This window comes from Palaemon carinicauda, chromosome 8 (assembly GCF_036898095.1).
Source record: "Palaemon carinicauda isolate YSFRI2023 chromosome 8, ASM3689809v2, whole genome shotgun sequence".
Classification (NCBI taxonomy): Eukaryota; Metazoa; Arthropoda; class Malacostraca; order Decapoda; family Palaemonidae; genus Palaemon; species Palaemon carinicauda.
The window spans coordinates 13,673,083-13,693,082 of record NC_090732.1 but is presented as its reverse complement, the minus strand read 5'-3'; the positions used below and the strand labels follow the sequence as shown (position 1 = coordinate 13,693,082).

Here is a 20,000-nt window from a genome sequence, read left to right as displayed (position 1 = left end):
TTGCGATGTTTTCTTGTCTATTGTATTTTCAGGCCCCGTGGCAGCTCGGTTCTAAAGCTCTTTCTAAGGCTTTGGCTGGCGGATTTTTTAAGGATTTGAATTTTTTGTTTATTCATACCTCTCTCTCTCTCTCTCTCTCTCTCTCTCTCTCTCTCTCTCTCTCTCTCAACGAAGAGTAACCACTACAAAAGAAAAAATATAATGAATTATGATTATTTTCACCAAATCGTCGAGTTCTAAAAGTAATTTCCAACATGGAAATCCATAAGCTTAGATCTTACCGATCTCCCGTGTCCTTTCCAAGTTTCGAATCCAGCAATTACATAACTAAAAAGTCAAACATTTCAAAAGTGCGTCGTCGTAGAAAAGATAATAACTACTGCAATTCTAGTAAATAGTCATTGATATAGTTGGCATAAAGAGCTTAAGAAAAGAGGTTAAGGAAAAGGCAATTATAAGTCGCTGGTATGTCCCAACAATAAATCAAGGCTTTCAAGAAAAACTGGAGACTTTCTTGTTCTGAGAGTGCTTTGATAGTGGCGATATAACAATATAACAATAAACGAGCAATATGCGATGGGAAATGTTGAATGCTTTCGAACGAACATGATAAAATGACTTTGGAGGTCGTGTAGAGAGTAAGGTTCTTCTGCTGTATAGGAGCAGAAAAAACTGTCCTTAAAGTAAAGTAAAAGTAAAGTTAATTATTAGAGAATTAATTATCAAAGATATTTATCAAATAATCTGTGGTTAACATCGAAACACTATGCATCATTTACGACAATTATTGGTGATAAAAGCAATCAAAGATATATATATATATATATATATATATATATATATATATATATATATATATATATACATAGATATACATATATATATATATATATATATATACATATACATATATATATATATATATATATATATATATATATATATACATATATATACATATATATATATATATATATATATATATATGTATATATATATATATATATATATATATATATATATATAAATTGAAAAAGTTCCAAAAAGGTAAATGTAGAAAGCGAGGCTTATCAAATGTCCTAGTGGCAATCTTGAAAGGAATAACAGGTAAGATCTGATTTATTTTTCTTTAAACGGGCTAAGACAGGTATTCCAAATTCTGAAAGTGGATATCATAGAGCACTGACCAAACTAATTGGCCCTCAAGTTAGTGGTTTCCATGCCAGTAAGTGCGGCATAGCAAGACCTGTTGCGTAAAAGAGAGAGAGAGAGAGAGAGAGAGAGAGAGAGAGAGACGCGGGATGGCCTGATTGCATGGACCACGAAACTAGGGAGACCCGTTATTTCATGTTCTATTGATTATGCTGACAATGTTTTGATAAGTACAACAACGTATATAATTATTAAGGGTGGATTAATTCTCGATTTAGAAATTCATAAGTTATAAAACGACTTTTATCAACAGGAAATAAAATTACAGATGAAATATTGTGACCCTTTCCTGATAAATTTTTTTTTTTTTTCACTTTCATTTCTTGAGTATAGACTTCCAGTTCTGGAACATTTTGTATCATGGTGTATAATTTATTTAGAAAACAAGAAAATAGAAACACATTTAAAACATATTTTGGGGATCCGATGCTCAAGATTCTCTCAACATCTGATTACATCATCTATTTGTGCGGACCAATCAAGTACTAATCTAGCTTCGTCCCTCTAACCTCAATGGTTATCCAATGATATTTGACGTCACGTGTATTCAGTATTTGATGTATAAGCCTTAATAAGCAAGAAAGTAAAACAAAAGCATTTGTTGTATCCAATCATTGAGCCTATAATTTTATTTGTTTCAAAACGTTTTATTGTCTGTAGGGTTCTGGTGGCTGATGTTGTAACGTCCCTGATTGATGAACGCCCGACTGGGGTTTGAGTCCCTCTAAAACTCTACTAGTTTCTTCTGTCGCTGCAACTTTACCATCCTTGTGAGCTAAGGATTGGGTGTTTGGGGGAGCCTATTGGTCTATCTGCTGAGTCATCAGCAGCCATTGCCTGGCCCTCCTTGGTCCTACCTTGGGTGGAGAGGGGGCTTGCGCGCTGTTTATATGTATACATGGTCAATCCCTAGGGCATTGTCCTCCTCAATAGAGCAATGTCACTGTCCCTTTCCCCTGCCATTCCTGAGTGGCCTTTAAACCTTTAAAGAAATTGTGTTGGAAATCTACCGAGAAAAATGGATATGCCGAGAAAAGATGACTAATAAATTAAATTAGTTTCAGAACATCAAAATAAGTATATAAGAGAAGGATGAAGTTGTTAGATTTCCATTAAAAGTGCTTAAGTTTTCTGTGCTTCTTCAAACGTTTCAGATGATTATTTAAAGATTTAAAGATCAATCATGAATGGAAAAGACAAGGGACATAGGAAATGTCCCTATCAGAACTATGCTCAAGATATTGACCATAAATACATATGATAAGTACCCAAGACCCCTCTCCAACCAAGCTAGGACCATGGAGGGCCAGGCAGTGGCTGCTGATGAATCAGCAGGTAGAGCTATCGAACTTGGGCAGGTTTCGAAACCCTGTCCAGCGGATCATGAGGCAGGAACGTTTCCAGATGAAATAGTTTACTCTAAATTTTCATTTGATAATAAAAAAAAAAACTTAGTCTGTTGTACCACGATTCAAATCATGAGAATTTTTAAATCATTGCGAGATTAGCGAGCCATGAGCAACTCTAATGCTTTTTCTCTCTATTCCCTTTACTTAGGAAACTTCATTTACATGTCTAGATGGTTGGCGTTATCTTTTTTTTTTTTTTTTTTTTTTAAACTGTTCTTATTTTGTAATCAAATTGGAATTAATTACCACAAGCAGTAAATTCAATTTGATTACAAAACTAGAACAGTCTACAAAAAAGAAAAAAAAATAACACTAACCAGCTGGAAATGTAAATGCCTCAACGTGAAGGCTTCATAAGAGTGAATTATTAACACAAAGTTAGGTAAGATTCATCCGCTATCCTTTTTGTAAAGTAAGAGTATTCTCTACTTCTGTTTAAAATCTACCTTTAAATTTATATATCTTACATTCTCTGCCTAAATTAGGTAATCAAACAGATTTATAACTTATCGTACATCCCCTATTTGCCAATTTATCTTCGGGAACCCTTTATAGTTTTTCTTTTATTTTTTTTTTTTTTCATGTAAGGTTGACTGCCTCTGGTGTGTCGCTTTTCCAACATACAGGTAAATATATTCTTAATCTTTACTTATCCACTTCAAAAGTATACTTCTGCAAACTTAATTTTGGCCTTAATTTTGAAGGAATAATCAGTATAAAAGCAAAGTTCAAGTGACAAGCTAAATCAACGCTCAAATTCTTGCAGTAAATACAACCAACACTCAAATGACTAAAGGCAACTACATTATTTCCGGTCGCACATACATCAATATGCCGCATTGATTTTCATATATTAGGCCCGTATGGAAATTTTATGGTGTCGGGTTACGTGGCGCTTTCTTTATTCAGTCTTGTCCTGTCATCCTTTCCGTTAGAGTGATTTCGACTTAGTCTTTCAAGGAGAAATCAATAGGCGTCAAAGATCTTCAAGGAACATCGTATTCCTGATAGACGAAATATAGATGACACATAAATGCATTTATAGCACATGAAGTAGGGGATGATGAATGGAGAAGAATTGAATTAATTTCTCAATATCAACTATACATAGGCTACACACTTTGTCATATACAAATAAACAAAACTAATTATTCATTCTGTAATTATTTTATTGTACAAAATATGAAACTATCGATGAAGAGTAAGCTTTGTATGAATTATAAGTTTCCACATCGAAATGGAAATTCCAACAGTGATGTGTATTTAATTTAGCCATTTCTTTACTTTGCTATTTTACTTGTTAGGATATTCTTCAAAAAATATTTTTCAATCAAAATATAATTGCCGTATAATGTCATATGAAACAAAATATATATAAGTTAATAATCCATTCCTCTAATTTTTCTATGAAAAACACATATAATTGATAAAAATACAGGCTCACTACACAATGTAAGAAAATTTCTTTATATTTCAAAACGTATACTCTAGCTTCCTGTTTTTTTTTTCCTTTTTTTTTGGGGTGTGTCTGTGAGTGTTTTTCTTCATTTACTTAAAATATACTTAACGCATAACATTCCGAGAAAAAAATATAAGTTCATAATTCATTCCTCTATTTTTTCTATGAAAAGCATATATATATATATATATATATATATATATATATATATATATATATATATATATACATATATATATATATATATATATATATATATATATATATAGGTTCTTTCACTATACAATGTAAACAAAAAATCTGTATATTTCAAAACATATACTCTAACTAACGCTTAAGGCCCCAAGAAAAAAAAATCATAATTCATTCCTCTATTTCTTCTATGAAAAACACATATAACTGATAAAAATACAGATTCTTTCACAACTCAATGTAAAAAAAAATTTCTGTATATTTCATAACATATACTCAAGCTTCTTGACATGAATCTTTATAGGAAGTGACAACAGTGACAGATGGCTGAATAAACAACTTCAGATTATACTGATTATTTTCTTATATTTAAATTAATAAAGATTCAATCTCTAATACAACTAAGGATGGGAATCATCGAATCTTTCAGCAATAAGCTCAACAAGAATTTTTCTTCGTGTGACTCAAAATTGAAAATCACTTAAAAATGTGATTCAAAACGGAGAATTGCTTACAAGGAGAGAAGGAGAGAGAAGTTATCGATACTAGACTGATTTTTTAACAGAAATCATAAATTTTCGCTCCACAAAATGAGTTATAAAATTCATTAACAAAACGACGAATTCCAATGATACATAGGTATAAGCAACAAGAACAATTCCAAGGATACTTAAGCTACTAGCACTAAGAACAATTCCAACGATACTTAAGCTACTAGTAATATGAACAGGTCCAATGATACATAGGTATAAGCAACAAGAACAATTCCAAGGATACTTAAGCTACTAGCACTAAGAACAATTCCAACGATACTTAAGCTACTAGTAATATGAACAGGTCCAATGATACATAGGTATAAGCAACAAGAACAATTCCAAGGATACTTAAGCTACTAGCACTAAGAACAATTCCAACGATACTTAAGCTACTAGTAATATGAACAGGTCCAATGATACATAGGCTACTAGCAATGTGAACAATTCCTATGATACATAGGCTACTAGCAACAAGAGCAATTCCAACGATACTTAATCTACTAGTAACATGAACACGTCCAATGATACATAAGCTACCAGTAACAAGAACAATTTCAACGATATTTAAGCTACTAGCAATATGAACAATTCCAATGATACATACACTACTAGCAATATGAGCAATTCCAATGATACATAGGCTACTAGCAACAAGAACTATTCCAACGATACTTAAGCTACAAGCAATATGAGCAATTCCAATGATACATACGCTACTAGTAATATGAAAAATTTCAATTATACTTGGGTTACTAGCAATATGAACAATTCCAATGATACTTAAGCTACTAGCTATAAGAACAATTCCAATGATACATATACTACTAGCAATAAAAACAATTCCAATAACACTTAAGCTACTAGCCATATGAAGAATTCCAATGATACACAAGCTACTAGCAATATTAACAATTTTCATCAATCATAGGCTACTAACAATATGACAATATGATTTATTGCTAGTTATCACTGAATTTCTTCATATTACAAATAGCCAATGATACATAGGCCACTATCAATATGAAAAAATCGAATTATAACCCAGCAATAAATCATATTGTTAGTAGGCTATGTATAATGAAAATTGTTCATCTTGATAGTAGCTTATGTATCATTACAACTTGTTCTTATTGCTGGTAGATTATGTATCATTGCAATTGTTGTTATTGCTAGTAGCCTATATATCATTGGAATTGTTCTTACTGCTAGTAGACTATACATAATTGCAATTGTTCTTATTGCTAGTAGCCTATGTATCATTGGAATTGTTATTATTGTTAATACCCAATGTATCATTGCAATTGTTCTTTTTGGTAGTAACCTATTCATCATGGCAATTGTTCTTACTACTAGTAGCCTATACATCATTACAATTGTTCTTACTGCTAGTAGCCTATGCATCATTACAATTGTTCTTACTGCTAGTAGCCTATGCATCATTACAATTGTTCTTATTGCTAGTAGCCTATGTATCATTGGAATTGTTCTTAATGTTAATAGCCTATGTATCATTGGATCTCTTATTGTTATTAGGCTATGTATCATTGGAACTCTTATTGTTAGTAGCCTATATATCATTGTAATTGTTCTTAATGTTAATAGCCTATGTATCATTGGAACTCTTATTGTTAATAGCCTATATATCATTGTAATTGTTCTTAATGTTAATAGCCTATGTATCATTGGAACTCTTATTGTTAGTAGCCTATATATCATTGTAATTGTTCTTAATGTTAATACCTATGTATCATTGGAACTCTTATTGTTAATAGCCTAAATATCATTGGAATTCTTGTTGTTAATAGTTATGTATCATTGGAACTCTTATTGTTAGTAACCTATATATCATTGTCATTATTCTTAATGTTAATAGCCTATGTATCATTGGAACTCTTATTGTTAATAGCCTAAATATCATTGGAATTCTTGTTGTTAATAGTTATGTATCACTGGAACTCTTATTGTTAGTAGCCTATATATCATTGTAATTGTTCTTAATGTTAATAGCCTATGTATCATTGGAACTCTTATTGTTAATAGCCTAAATATCATTGGAATTCTTGTTGTTAATAGTTATGTATCACTGGAACTCTTATTGTTAGTAGCCTATATATCATTGTAATTGTTCTTAATGTTAATAGCCTATGTATCATTGGAACTCTTATTGTTAGTAGCCTATGTATCACTGGAATTTCTCGTTTTGTTAGCGAATTTTTAAAGACGTGTTCTAAAGAAAAATAAGTAAAGCGTAAAAATAAACAGAATAAAAATTGGAATCGTCTTTATGTATGGCCTCCTCAAGAGCGGAACACGAAAGGCAAATAATAATCGGTCGTTTCATTACGTCAACAGTGAAATGCCCTGCGTTGCCTTATCAACTGAAAATGTCCTAATACTTTTTCGAGGAGAATTTCGGACTTGTCACGGCTGTCAACAAGTGTGTGGGTTTTATTGTTCCGTGTTTGGACACAATAACTGACAAAACTGAATATTTGGCCCATGAGTATTTTTCCCTTATTTTCAAAACAAATTTTGTGTACGTTTTTTCCGTTATGCAGAGCTGTCCACACCTATCAGGACTCGGTGTCTTTAATGATAAATTGGGATCATATACAATTCCATTAAACTGTCTTAGATTATATATTATAAATCCTATATTATGGGTATTAAAATCCACCATTGTATACGTTGTATGTTTTTAAAAAATGCAGAAGCTTTCGCACTTTTACAAAGTGCCTCTTCAGCTGAGGAATAAAGTTTAATAATCCTAGATTAACTATCATTCATTTTTTTTAGTATATCCCACGCTTTATCTAAGACGAAATAATCAGACACATTCATTTAGCATTTAACTCTTTTTTTTAATTCATCACAGAAAAATAAAACGACATAAACATACTGAAAATATTATAAACGCATTTTTATATAAGGTTGACCTTAATTCCCATGAGTCGAAAACCATATTTAGATCAATTTCATATTCCAAAGCAACTGTATATCCTACACCCAACTGTTTCAGTTTATGCCCCTCTGTAGAAACATTTATTCCCTAATTGCTTTCACCAAATAAGGGTTGTATATTCATCCTGTCATCTGTTTATTACTTTATTTATTTGCTTATGTTTGAGCAACTTTACACAAACACTACTGTACCGATATTGGCCAAACTTGGTATACATGTTGGGTATGACCCCAAGTTGAATCTTATTCATTTTAGATAAACTACATCAAAGTACAAATACGCAGCAGTACTTTGAAAATAATCGCAATGTTAAGCAAAAGGCAAATGTTTTGTTAAGTTTACTTTTGTTTGTGAACAACATTACGCAAAAACTACTAAACCAATTTCAATTAAATTTGGTGGACATGTGGGGTATGACTCAAGGACAAATCGTTTAGATTTTGAAGAAATACATCGAAGTACAAGTACACAGTGGAGTTAATAAGAAAATAAGACCGCTTGGCGTGGCGAAGCCATGCTCCCCACTGAGTGCCCCTCTAGTTCATGATCTTGAAACAGGGCACCATTAAGCACGGTGCCATTAGACGGTAATTCGATAAAATGCATTTAAAAGAATTAATTTCTCCTAAGCAACTACATGAATGTGCCTTTGCGATATCATTAATTACTACGGATTAACTCTGATGAAGAAATATCGCCGTGTGTATTTCATATTTTCCTTTTTTTCCGTGACTCATTCATAATTACCAGTAATGGGGACATCGTATTTGGACGGTTGGCTGTGACCTCACTTAACCCCTTGTGCCATTGGCAAAACAGACGACTGGAATTAAAGGGATCCCATCTAAAACCATTTTACCGGAATGAGCAAAATTATTGCCACCAATTATGACAAAATCGAACCCTTGGCAGAGGACTCTGGCCCCCAATTCCCTTTCTTCGCCCACTCCACTCACTTTCCATTCTCTCTCTCTCTCTCTCTCTCTCTCTCTCTCTCTCTCTCTCTCTCTCTCTCTCTCTCTCTCTCTCTCTCTCTCTCTCTCTCTGTTGCTCGATTGATGTGGCCAACTGACAACTGTGAGTGAATTCCATGAAATGATAAAGAATGCCTCATTCGTCTCATAGAGAAACTGCGTAACAAAACTCAGACAAATATTGTTTTTGTTAGTTGCTTTTCAAATATACACACATATACACACAGATATATATATATATATATATATATATATATATATATATATATATATATATATATATATACATATATATATATATATGTATATATATACTGTGTATATATACATACATACATATATATATATATATATATATATATATATATATATATATATAATATATATATATATATATGCGTGTGTGTATGTATGGATATTGTATCACTAACACTCGCGATTTTAATCAATGCAAATATCAACCACAATGGCATTTAATATCGAATTCTACCTTGGGGAATGTGTATCCACAGGAAATTCATTTATGATAAATGCCTCTGGCTAGGCAAGGATTCGAACCTATGCCCTGATTCGAAACAATGCCAGCAGGGACCAGTTTACCTACCAATCGAGTTATCTTGAAAAAAGTGGTTCCTACCGGCATTGTTTCGACTTAGGGCATAGGTTCGAATCCTTGCCCAGCCAGAAGCATTCATCATAAATGAATTTTTACCTATCTTAGTGTATGTATGTTCTGCATATATCCATAAATACAATTATGCATATTAATACATATCAATAAAAACACACAAACACACACACACACACACATATATATATATATATATATATATATAGAGAGAGAGAGAGAGAGAGAGAGAGAGAGAGAGAGAGAGAGAGAGAGAGAGAGAGAGAGAGAGAGAGAGAGAGTATAGAAAAACCACAAACAGACGCGTGTGGAAGGACATGTCTGAGGCCTTTGTCCTGCAGTGGACTCGAAACGGCTAATGATGATGATGATATCGAAATATAGGCTATATGTGTGCGTTTGTTCTTGTATGTGTACGAACTTATGTTATTTGTGCATATCCGGAGAAAGAGAAAGAGAGAAATGTAGAAAGAGGAATAATGTCATAGGTCGATTCATCAACATTGAGTGACAGGTCAGTTCCGTCTATTTGGGGAGAGTTGCTCATGATGAAGAACTTTACAATTCTAATTTGGTTTGTGTTATGTTTTAAAATAAATAGTATAGTAAATAAATTGTCATAATTCACTGATTAACCTATGCAGAATTATCTCTCTCTCTCTCTCTCTCTCTCTCTCTCTCTCTCTCTCTCTCTCTCTCTCTCTCTCTTGTGCTGTTATAAAAATCAATAGCATACTACATTAATTGTGATAATGCACTGATTAACTATGTGCCAATGCAGAATTGCGCCTCTCTCTCTCTCTCTCTCTCTCTCTCTCTCTCTCTCTCTCTCTCTCTCTCTCTCTCTCTCTCTGTTGTTATAAAAATCAATAGCATAGTACATTGTGATAATGCACTGATTAACTCTGTGCCTATGCAGAATTGCCTCTCTCTCTCTCTCTCTCTCTCTCTCTCTCTCTCTCTCTCTCTCTCTCTCTCTCTCTCTCTCTCTCTCTCTCTCTCAACTGAAATAGCACCTCATCATTATTATGATCGAGTGGACCCCAAATTTTTTTATTCCGTCTCAAATACGAATTTAGACTGCTGCTGCATTCTAATATCAGATTATATTTTAACTGAAAATAATCATTATTATTATTATTACTATTACTTGCTAAGCTACAACCCAAGTTATAAAAGCAGGATGCTATAAGCCCAGGGGCTCCAACAGGGAAAATAGCCCAGTGAGGAGAGGAAACAAGGAAAAATAAAATATCTTAAGAACAGTAACATTAAAATGAATATTTCTCATATTAACTATAAAAACTAAAAGAACAAGAGGAAGAGATATAAAATAGAATAGTGTACCCAAGTGTACCCTCAAGCAAGAGAACTCTAACCTAAGTCTGTGAAAGACCATGATACAGAGGCTATGGCACTACCCAAGACTATAGAACAATGGTTTGATTTTGGAGTGTCCTTCTCCTAGAAGAGTTTTATCCTAATCCTATTTCAGGGAATACGCACTCAATAGAGATTGGTTCACCAATCATTTAAATGGGCTCCACAAGGTACTAGAAGAGTGGAAAGACCCAGACCTACATGGTTGAGGACTATGAAGCATGACGCAGGAGATGATGAATGGAGAAGTATTGATTTAAAAGCTCAAGCTAGAAACGACTGACGAAATCTAACAGACGCCTTTTGCGTCAATAGCTATAGGAGGAGATGATGATGATGAGATATATATATATATATATATATATATATATATATATATGTGTGTGTGTGTGTGTGTGTGTGTGTGTGTGTGTGTGTGTGAGTGTACAGTACATATGCAAGTTTAGAAGCTTAGCTATTAGTGATATTCTTTTAGACATTGCTTTTTGAGAAACTTCAAGTTTTTCGTGAGTAAAGTTACACCGAACCTTTTTTTTCTTTTTAAATTCGCATTTATATTGTTGAAAAATAGACCACTGGTCCAAATGATTATAGATATCTTTTAACTACAAACACAACAGCTGAAATATCCCGAAATTTGATTCCTTTCTCTGCATAAACGAATTCACGTGAGCAATATGGACGGACCATTTGGGTACATGTTATGGCATACTTTTCAGTTTAATGTTTATACATTTGTCCCCTGCCGCCTTACATGATGGACTTGAAGGAAAATTTTCATATATAAAATTATATTCAGTGAGTTCTCTGTAGTGTTATTTTGAAGATTATGTGTACGCATATACATACACATAAACATGCATGCGCACACACACATTATAAATCATATATATATATATATATATATATATATATATATATATATATATATATATATATATATATATATATATATATATATATATATATATATATATAGTATATATATATATGTGTGTATATATATATATATATATATATATATATATATATATATATATATAAATTATATTGAATCCGGGGAAGAATTACAAAGGATGATAAATTTAAATGGAAAAAAGCAAAAATGTAGGACTGAAAAAGAATATGAGTAAAGCTAGGATAATGTTCAATGAAAATGCACAGAGACAATATAGTTATGGACGAACCTTCATGGATTATTAATGGATATACTGTACGTATTGGGACAGACAGTCAATGTTTCCCCAAGACATAAGACCAAAATTTAAATGATTAGCGCGGGATGAAAAACTTATTGGCAAACAAAATAGAAGTATGAAAAGTAAAACGCCTCTTTCTCTAAAAAGAAAAGTATTTGATCAGATGGTCCGACCAGTATCAATTAGTGCATCAGAAACTTGGAGCCTTACTAAAGCCTTAGAACATAAGCTAGTTACAACTTGGAGAGCTATGGAAAGATTAATGATGGGAATAACGATAAGAGACAGAAAAACGTGGATACGAGAGCAAACTAAAGTAGATGATATTCTAAAAACAAAGAAAATAAATGGACATGGGTAGGACATATGATGAGAATTACAGATAATAGATGCACAAAAAGAATAATAGGATGGATCCCTTGGGATTGCAAACGAAGCAGAGGAAAGAAAAGACGATGGATTGACGAACTAAGAAAATCAGCGTAGAAAGACCATAAACAGACGCGAATGGAACGACGCGACTGAGGCCTTTGTTCAGCAGTGGACTAGTAACGACTGATGATGATGATGATAAATACACACACACACACATATATATATATATATATATATATACACATATATATATACATATATATACGTATATATATATATATATATATATATATATATATATACGTATATATATATATATATATATATATATATATATATATATATATATATACGTATATATATATATATATATATATATATATATATATATATATATATACATATATATATATATATATATATATATATATATATATATATATATATATATACATATATATAGCTTGCAGACAAGACATTATCCAAAAAGATATGACTGAATTGTGTCTCTAAATGAGTCTCTAATGTAAATTTTGCGTTTACTCAAATATTTATCACGAATGTCAAATATGAAATCGATCCGTCATCGAGCTGAAATAGTGTCAAGAATAAAAAGTACAGAAAATTAATTTTGGCTCTACCTTAGGTTCTATTAAGTTTGATAATATATTTGACCATCTTTTAATAATTTACGAATACAAAAAAAAAAGTTTTGGCTCTATCTTAGGTTTCAATAAGTTTAATAATATATTTGACCGTCTTTTAATAATTTACGAATCCAAAAAGAAAAAAAAAAGATAAAAATCATAGAGAAGCACTTGAACTAGAAAAAGGTTGCAATTCCCCTCTGCTTTGGATTGAAATAGTCCTAAGAAACACATATTACATTTAAGAAAAATGATGTTTTCCAAAGGACGAGACTCACCTAAGGGCTTGAAAGGGCAGCAGGCACTGTGGTGTGTAGGCCAAGGGCGTTCTTCAGAGTCCCCCATTGACTGGTGATGACGAACGTTCTCAACACACGCCGCTCGCCCATCCTCACCAGCCCAGGCACACACCGTACCCACACCACCCACGAGCCACCCTTATGGGGTTCCTCTGCCGCACTCGAGGTTCCCCGATTGAGGTTGACTGAGATGGGGCTCGAAACCCCGATGGAAGGTGAGGCAGAGGCTCTGAAGAAGGCAAGAACTGGAGAGTTTGAGATGGACTGGATAGATTTGGCAAGACAGAGTGGGCTGAATGGATATGGGTGACCTCCGGAGCAGCCGTGGGTGGTGTGGGGATGGGGTTAAGGCGCGGGCGGTGTGGTCGTGAGGTGGTTGTGGGCAGCAGCAGCAGCAGCAGAAGGAGAGCGCCAACAGGAGACCCACACCAACAGCGGGGTCACCACGTTCCACAGCGCAATCAGCAGGGAAAAGCTGGAGTCGCACTGGCCCATCCACAGCGTTGCAGAGGGTCAGCCACTACTGCCACTGTCAGTCACCTCCTGGTGCCACTAACCGACCCTCGTCTGCCCCACCTTCGACACGCCTGCCCTGGCGTGAGGCCACGCCCCCTAATTCTAACCCCTCCCACTATCTCCTTCCTGAGCCTTGGGACAGTTCATCTAAGGCCGTGTCTTGCGCCGCCCATTCACAGATCTTCCCAGCCATTGGCATCCAAGCATTCGGAGATTTCTTGGAATTGCGCCAATCAAAATATGTCTCGTACCGGGAATGCTCCCGCCCACTTCTTGCAACAGTCAATCATACCTGAAAATTACTTGCGGCACGCCCACAAAGATCACGCCCCCCACCCCCCACACCCCTTCTCTGGCTCGATACAAGTCTCACACACACACGCCCTGAATCTCTCTCTCTCTCTCTCTCTCTCTCTCTCTCTCTCTCTGTGACTCTTAAATCCATTCCAGTTACATTATCCTCTGATTTAATTTTTTTCTATAATTTTCCAATCCGCTCCCATTATTTTCCTTTTTTTTATTTTTTTCTTTCCTCGTATTACTCTCCAATTCCTAATCCTCCCCCTCAATAAGCCTGTTGCTAATTCTCTCCCCTCTTCCCCCTTGGAGGCACTTTCATGGATAACCCTACTCCCCACCCCCCTCTTTCTTTCTCCACACACACATACACACATACGCATACACACAGATTCACATATACATACGCACATAAGGAAATGCACACGATGCCTCGTTCTGACTGCCTGTTGTTGGCAATCTTGGGTCGATGTACTCTCTCTCTCTCTCTCTCTCTCTCTCTCTCTCTCTCTCTCTCTCTCTCTCTCTCTCTCTCTCTCTCTCCTGGTACCCATTTCCTAGACCTTTTTGCACCTTTCCAATTCCCATCTTTGACTTACTCGCATGTTTTTATTTTATATTTATAGTTGATTAAATTTATCTTCACTACTTATGACAATAATAATTTTAATGAAAATATTTCTATTATACTATCATTACAGCACATGAAATTTATATGACCCATTTATAATCATTACATTAACAGGTTTTACAAAAGGAAAAACAATCGATATAATTATATTTCTTGTGAATACGACCTATTTTTTATCAAATGGAAGTCAATTCAATGGTTACATGAAACCGAGCAAAATATTTGGGAGGATCGTATTTTTAAAGATTTAAAGACCGCTCATGAATAACAGAGGAAAGGGAGGGTGACATTTCCCTGGTTAGCAGGACAATGCCCTAAAGACTAACCCCATATACATGTGATCAGCACCCAAACACCAGCTCCACCTAAGCTAAGACCAGGGAGGGCCGAGCAATGGCTGCTGATTACTTAGCAGGTAGCCCTATAAGCTCCCTCAAAGCTCCCCCCCCCCTCCTTAGATCACAAGGATGGTGAGGTTGCAGACACTAATGATACTATCGAGTTGCAACGGGACTCGAATCCCAGTCCGGTAATTACCAGGCAGGGACTATTTCGATTTGTCTTACTAAGGACCACAGTAACCAACTTTTTGTGCTTAAAACAGTGAAATGTCACACTTGATGTATAATTCTTATCAATCTTATTAATGATTTCCTCTTGTATTTCTGTTAAATGGCAGGGCAGGATTAGAAATGAAACTATAAGAGAGATTATTCGAGTGCCAAATGTGGATGAGATCATGATGAGGGTTAGATGGAGATGGTTTGGGCATGCTCTTCGCACTCCCCAAGAGAGATTAGTTCACAAAACGTTTAGCTAGGCTCTACAAAGCACTAGAAGAATTGGAAGACCCAGGCCTACATGGCTGAGGACTAAGAAGGGTGAAGTAAGAGATGATGAATGGAGAAGTATTGAATTAAAAGATCAAGACAGACACGACAAGTGAAATCTAGCAGATGCCCTTTACGTCAATAGACGTAGGAGGAGATGATGATGATGCGTTTCTGTAAGCCTTAGTAGAAGAGGCTCTTATGTCTTTATGTCTTTTAGGGTCGATTCCTCATCCACGGGTTTTCCAACCATTCACTGGGAACTGTTGTGACTAAATGTATTCTCATTTCAAACAACTGACATTTCCTACATCAACAATATATATTCTGTCCTGATTATGACTACAGTGATAGCAGCACTTAGTAAAGAGACTGAAGAGAACCTGGTTCAGCTGACATTTAAGAGGTAATCTCGTCCACTTGAGCGGGGTTTACAAGGTCGAACAGTTCGTCGAACCCGGTTGTCGAACCTGCTTGTCAAACGGTTCGAAGAGGTGGAGTCAGTCACAAATACATAGAGTTTGTGGACAAGGAAGCCCCTGCTACAAAAGTCGGGCGAGAACAAACTTTCTTCGAACCCTTTGAGAAATGCGTTCGACAACCAAATACCGAATCCACGCGTTCAAACATCTCTTCAAACACTTGTCTGTCGAACTGCGTTCGACGAACCGTTCGACCGTGTAAACCCAATCCCAAGTATCACTGCTCTGCTTACAGTATCGACGACACAGTCAGTTTCAATTGATTGAAGGAGGAAGAGAATAGAGAAAGGTAAGGCCGGATCATTGACCAAAAAAAAAAAAAAAAAAAATCCTTTGATTTGATGTTTTTCATAAAAACAAACGATGAAACCCCAGATATGGGTAATCACATAAATATAAATAGGCAAATATTTTTCTAAAGAATTTATGGTAATTAATCAATGCATATACATGTCACGAACTCACGATAGTGAATTTGTATTAAAATTTAGATACATGGCTGTAAGATTTCCCTGTGGTATCGGTGTAAGAATACTAACACCGTGCGTCCTGCGTGTCGTAGAAAGCGTTTAAAAGGACAGCTTCTGCCTTGTACTTATGCTCTTTAGCAAAAGGCTAGGCACGCTGCCAATAAATGTGAAAACTACTGCCTCGCAGTTGGACTATTTAATCAAAGGTTACGCCCACCACTAATAACGGTGGTGAATGGCAGCAAGAGACTGCTATTAAAAAAAAAAAAAAAAAAAAAAACTTTGCGAAATATAAACTATAACGGACACTCGGTAGGGCACATACCTTCGCCTATGTCATGTTGTATATCACAATTGAATTATGCACATTTTGGCATTATTTTCATGTAAATCAGATAAAAATTGAACACGATAGAGGAAAATATGTTAATCCCCTTTTGTGACCTTGACCTTTGACCCAATCACTCGCAAAATCTAATCAAATTGTCCTTAGATCATGCCAAATCATTCCACCAAATTTCATGAGATTCTACCAACATAGCAAAAAGATGTTTTTGACCTTTCCGTGACCTTGACCTTGTTCATAATATAGGCATTGAATTAGGCATCTTTTGGCACCAGTTTTATGCAAATTGGAAAAAAATATACCAAGATATAGCAAAAAAACCTTTATGACCTTTACGTGGCTTTGACCCAATTAATCCCAAAATCTGATCAAATGGTCCTAGGATGATTGCCAATTATTCCACCAAATTTCATGAGATTCGACTACAATAAAGCAAAAAAAAAAAATTGACCTTTTCGTGATCTTGACCATGAGAATGTTGTATATCACAAGATAGCCAATTGAATTATGCATATTTTGACACTAGTTTCATGCAAATCGGATATAAATTTACCACGATATAGCAAAAACAATGTTTTTTTACCTTGACCTTTGACCCAATCACAAGATGGGTGATTAAATTATGCACATATTAGCAATAGTTTCATGCAAATCGGATAAAATTTAACCATGATATAGCAAAAAGACGTTTTTTGACCTTTTCATTACCTTGACCTTTGACCCACCCACTCACAAAATCTAATCAGATTGTCCTTGGATTATGGTCAATCATCCCACCAAATTTCATGAGATTCGGTCATATAGTTTTTGAGTTATGCGAATCACAATCACACAAACATAAATAAATAAATGAACGGCTATCAAAATATAACCTTCTGGTGAAAGTAACTATGCCTAATGCTTTCCCTGGGTGCATCAAGCAAACTAACCCCTAATGTAGGAATAACGGTTGGAAAGAAGTGCCTGGTTGTAAGAAATGAAAAATCTCTCTTTAATGAATTGAAGCTAGATGTTACACAATTAATCCAGTTTTCTAGAAATACTTTTATAATATTTCTTTACATAAAAGTCATGAAAAGGTAATAAAATAAATATTTTGAATAATTCTACTCTCTACACCAAATCTTAAAATGCCACTTCAATTGTATATCATCTCTAAAAACCTCATGTTAGATTTTGAACAGAAAGTAGCTTTTTGAATTCTCTGTGTTGTACAGTATGCAGCAAAGCTGGTAAAACTTTATTTTTTTATTTTATTTTTTTTTTTTTTTTGCATTGGACAAACGTTGTTCTTAGTTGCCACTTAGTATTAAATCTTATATTTCAGCTGTTGGCAATGAAGCCCCTTACAGCCCCATCCCAGAGGGGTTAGTGTTGTCCAGCAATTGAAAGTGCCATCGAGTTGAATGTATGTGTCCATTTCTTAGAAGGAAAAGGATTGTTCAAACATCTGTGTAATGATATGTACAGTTGGACACAGGAGTCCCTGGTATACCTTGCTCCAAAGAAGTGCACCCTAGCACACTCTGCGCGGCGAATAACCAAACATAGTGTAGGGAGAGTTGACAGAGGTGGTGGGCGGGTCTAAACACTGTAGAAGAACTCGGGACGCAGTAAGGGTGTGGCTGGGTGCATTTTTCAGAGCAACGTATACAGGAATTTTTGTGTCCAACAGTACATGTGGGGAATCTAATTTTGGTGATTTTCTGGTCTTTTTATTTACCAACCATCAGATATAGCCATAAACTCTTAGCATGTCTCCCTTGTTAAAAAAAAAAAAAAAAAAAATCTGCATGAGGTTTGTCCTTCCATTCCATTGCCAATTAATTTGTAATGAAATATAATCAATATTCAATTTTCGACTGTGACAGCTTGATAAAGATAAACAGTTTTCACGGTAATTCCAAATTTACCTCAACTTTCCTGGAAAGGTCTTAAAGTACTGGAAAATTGGTTGTAATTTAACTTTGCTCAAACAAATGATAGCAGCGAGCGCCGTATCATAAGTAATCTTATGAGTATTTAGTTGTTTTTTTTTTACCTAAAGAACTATGTCTTACTTCTGCGAACATGTTTTTTTTTTATTTTTGGATAGCATAGTATAACAGTCGTGTGCACGAGTATAATGAACGTTATAAGACTACTACAGTATATTGATGGCAACAATATTGGTAACGAGATCATTTTAAGACTGGTGGACGCTAAAACTGTAGCATGCAATCCTTATAACATGCCCTTTCAATCACCCAGTAAGATTTCTATCACTAATGCATACTTCATATCAAAATTTCCTAAGTAGTGCTACACGCATTGTCACAAAAAGTTATAAAGTCCGTTTCATGTCAGCATAGCCTCTATTTAGTTTAAAATATGAGAGTGAAAATCAAGGACGTTCTTGGTAGAGCACCTGCAGTAATCATGGAGAGTAGAAGCTCAAGGTCTAATGTCTACTTCATATTTTGAACTGGTTTTATGGATACGCTTCGTAAAAAAAAATTAACAATACATTGCACCCTTTGGCATGTCTCACTTTTCTGTATTATATTATTTAGTTTTTAGTACTTTGAAAACAAATCGGTGACTGGAAAATGCAAAGGGATTAGGCCTAGGCATTAAGGGCCACCACCAAATTATCACCCGATTTTAGTAAAGTTTGCATGTTATATATATATATATATATATATATATATATATATATATATATATATATGTGTGTGTGTGTGTGTGTGTGTGTGTGTGTGTGTGTGTGTGTGTATAAGGAGGTCTTTCTGTGTAAATTTTAAAGCGATCTGATATTTAATTTTAATTTTATTGAAACAAAAAAAATTCGAAAAGTTCGAAATCGATCTTGTCCATATTTTCTCAACCTATTGCCATGAAACTTACAACAAAGGAAGTTTATCTTAGAGGGACACATTAATACCACATTTTCTATAAAAAAAAATTAACATTTTCTATAAATATTTTTGTTTTTTCTAGTTTTTTCAGACTCGAATTTTGTACAACAGCTTTCAGTAAACAAATATTTTCTTATTTCTCTTTTAAACGGTATATTTACTTTTAAAATTGGCCTAAAAACAAAGAATTTTTAATCGTTTCAAGTTTGAAAAACATGAATAGGAGACAAACAGCTTTAAAGGTAAATTTGTAATTTTC

At 34.4% G+C, this 20,000-nt stretch overlaps 1 protein-coding gene across 2 annotated transcripts in view; it reads right to left on the bottom strand.

Moving 5' to 3' along the window:
* The window catches only part of DAT (Sodium-dependent dopamine transporter), a 285,224-nt gene that overhangs the window by 264,685 nt on the left and 539 nt on the right, over positions 1–20,000 (bottom strand). The window contains exon 1 of one of the 2 annotated variants that reach the window (XM_068378501.1): positions 13,252–13,797. The exons of the other annotated variant lie outside the window; for it this stretch is intronic. The gene's annotated coding sequence lies outside the window, so the exon portion shown is untranslated. Of the gene's footprint in view, positions 1–13,251; positions 13,798–20,000 lie in introns of those variants that run through there. 2 annotated transcript variants of the gene reach the window in all.